We start from the raw sequence: 3,457 nt of genomic DNA, 5'->3' as shown, positions 1-3,457 counted from the left end.
ATTTATCAGCGTAACAGCGACAGAGGTCGTTTCAATCTCCAAACAAATTAAAAAAATTATATTTCTGTTTCCAATTGCACATGCAAGTTGGGAATGGAAGGTTTAGTTTCGATCGCAGCGATAAGGAAGTACTTTCATTTGAAACTTATCTATTTACATATACGTTTATTATTATTATTCTGGCGAAGTGAGCCTCTCGATATCTCGGGTTCTCCTTCCTGCTGGTTAATACATTATGGATGCCCGCTCGCGACGCCCACGTGAAACATCCCGTCCTGAACTTCAAAACACGGTTGACGACCGTCCCGCGGGATCATTGCCGATTCCGAAAAAAATGAATCTTTCTCGCACGCATCAAATCGCACGTACGGGTATTCCCTAAAAAATGTCCGCGGAACACGTCGCGACAGGGCGTCGGATAAAGGTTCGGGGGACGTTCGCGTGGGAATACTGGTTCGGGTGCCTCGGTTGGGTGGCCGTGCTCGACGTCTACACGCTGATAACGTTGACTCCGTCCGCGACACTGAACGAGGAAAACGAAGAGACTTCGAAACCCACACAAGTACTGCAAATGTAGAACGAATTACGGACAATAAAATGAGAAGAAATTCGTTTTATATACGGTGACTATTATTAACATTTAGAACACATTTAAGTATTTTAAAATTGTTTCCAAAAATTGATTTCCTGTCTGGATTAAACTTACTTTTCTATGAAATGTCAGAAGGTTTAGTTTTCTGTAATTATTATTCTTTCTAAAAGTTCATTGCTTCAAATATTGGACATTTTATTACAAGTCTTAAATTTTTGGCAGAGATCCTACGGCACATACAACCTTAACATAGATTCTATATCTGTCGATATAATTATATATGTATTCACAAACGAACGTTGTATTAATACTAAAAAATCGATTACTCTTCAACATGAATATTTGCATTATCTTTGACTGCGAGGCAGTCATGGAGATTACACGATCGATAGGGAACACGCACGGGGGACTGAGCTCGGGAGGATTGCGCATAATTTGGCGGCCGAAGGCGATCGCACGCGGAACCACTTCGTCATCGTCGACCCGCGTGGAAATTGCATCTCGGCGTGTCGCTGTCATGTTCGTTGAAACGCGACACGACGTTCACTGTCGCAACACCCGGCCGCGTGCTTTCCGTCCTTCTCCACTGCGCGACGTTCCATTTACGTTTAGGCACAAAGAAAATCTCTGTTACTCCCATTTTCGTCTATTTAACGCTGTAACACCGACGTTATCCGTCAGACAGATTTATCATTATGATATTTGTTATAAATTCTGGTACAGGCAGGTGCATGGAAGATGGAATAGGGCTCTAGGTGATCGTGAGTGGTGCTCGTAAAATCTGTCTGTCCTAAGGATAAACTGCATATATGCTCGCAGATTATAGCTGCGAGAAATAGGATCAAAGGGATTAGCGTGGCAGGTGATTCCAGTTAGGTCGGCGAATCGTGTGTGTTCCGGTCAGGCTGGCAGTGTGTCTGACGTTAACTGGCTCATTTCCCTTCCCAACTTGTTTCACAGTCGTTTATGTTCTCTTCATCTAACCTAAAATCGGATATCCTTATAGAAATATTCAAATTCACGAAGGATAGACTTTCGCAAATTAAAGATTCTTATTTTATTTATTTATTTATTTATTTATTTATTTTTATTTATATATGTATATGTATATGTATATAATGATATGCATGTACCTGTTTTCGTGTGTGAAACGTGTGTCGTCGTGTGTCGATGCGAACTTCCGTATGATACTCTCTGCTTTCAACCCCCCAGCCCTCCTGCCGCTTTTTCCTTTCTATTCTCTTATACTTTATACTGTGTCATCTAGATTTCATATAACATGTACATATCGTATCGTGTATTGTTGTTTCCTTTTCGTTTAATGTCGAGGAAGAGTCCATGGCAGTGAACAGAATGGGTAATGTAAGTATTAGTCTACGATCTATAATAGAGTATGCACGTGATTTGATACATTGCTTTTGCATGCATTGTTAATGATATTTCCGTTCGTTTAATTCTCTTATAACCGTTACACGTTTCATCATCACCTTCGTATGTATTTTTTTCTTTTGTTAAACTAGCAAGCATTAAATAACAACTGACTCGATTTCGATTTTCTCGTATGATTACAATCTTCTTTTTTTCATCTCAATGATATGACGTGTCAATATGTATGTAGTTTTTAAAGTGGAGAAAAATTTAACATTCAGGGCGCCGCCGTTAGCCGAAAACCATAATCGTCTTAAATTCGATATTATAATTTAGCTATACAACGTTGTATATCAAAACTTATAAAATACCCAAAACCACTTGCGCGGCGACTTACCCTGACCCTGCATTTTTTCGCGATATTTTCCCTCTCTCTATGATATGCGTTTAGAGCCAGGCTTTTTCTTCTTGTTATTGGTCATTCAAATTTAAAATGTTTGGAAAGTTCGCGTATCTCGCGTGCGTGTATCTTATGTTAGCACGCGTGCGGTCGATTCTCGTTCGTTCTCTCGTCGTTATACAATTTGTCGTAACGCAAAACAATACCCTCGAAGTTAGTCATTTGTTAGATAATAGTCGTTATTTGAAAGCCGGTGGTGGTGCCCTTTGCCCATTCGTTTTCGATGAATCCTCGCTGGTCATCACTGTCACCAATTCGCCGACTGCTTTTCCTAAGTCCCCTAAAGAAAAATTTAACAACTGAGTAATCATTCTACTAGTAGTTTATTACTCCCTCCTTTATTACTATAGTATACGACTGAAAATCAGTTTATTCTGTACACAGGGAAACGTTAGGCATTGTGCGTTTCAATTAAACACATGCGAACATATGAATAATGGAAACAGTGCTTGGCGCATGAGAATTGCAGTTAAGAATTTATGATTACGCAAAGAAAGCAGATAAAAGACAATTAGAGTGTGCAATTAATCATTTTTACATAGAGTGAGATACCTGAAAAAGGATGTACTGATTTGATCTGACAAATTCTGGGATATGACTTGTGTTTCCAACACTTTCTGCCAATGCTCGCATGGCAAACTCGAACATTTCATTAAGTAGTATTTTATATATCTCACTCTACCTCTACAACTGGTCATCAGAGAATATTAAAGATTGTTTCAAATGTTCACGACGATGTTAAATGGTAGTTTTTCAATTCGAGATGATTTAGTAATGCCTTTAGTAGCACCGTATACAGAAAAGGAGGCAGCAGGGGAGAAGCACTGATCGTCTCACCTTACATCCACTCTGTGGCGTGAAAAATAGGAAAAAGCATGGTTATTGTCAAGCATGAAACGAAATCGTGCATAAGAGAACGTTCGACACAGCGATTTTTTTTCTTCAAATAAGATTGTATAAGAATGATTGAATACATGAAAGAATGAGGGGAAACGAACCTGCCATGTGCAATAGATTGCTCACGTTATGGGCAACGC

At 39.4% G+C, this 3,457-nt stretch overlaps 1 long non-coding RNA gene across 1 annotated transcript; it reads right to left on the bottom strand.

Moving 5' to 3' along the window:
- Positions 1 to 1,839: 1,839 nt before the first annotated feature.
- On the bottom strand, positions 1,840 to 3,457 carry LOC108631689 (uncharacterized). The gene is made up of 3 exons (XR_001916935.2): positions 3,419 to 3,457; positions 3,258 to 3,269; positions 1,840 to 2,700 (listed from the first exon to the last, which is right to left on the bottom strand). It is a non-coding gene; the product is annotated as an uncharacterized LOC108631689 (long non-coding RNA).

This window comes from Ceratina calcarata, unplaced genomic scaffold (genome assembly GCF_001652005.2).
Source record: "Ceratina calcarata isolate Rehan_Ccalc_2016 unplaced genomic scaffold, ASM165200v1 scaffold920, whole genome shotgun sequence".
Classification (NCBI taxonomy): domain Eukaryota; kingdom Metazoa; phylum Arthropoda; class Insecta; order Hymenoptera; family Apidae; genus Ceratina; species Ceratina calcarata.
Note: the sequence above shows the minus strand (reverse complement) of the source record. Positions and strands in the feature narration are given on the sequence as shown.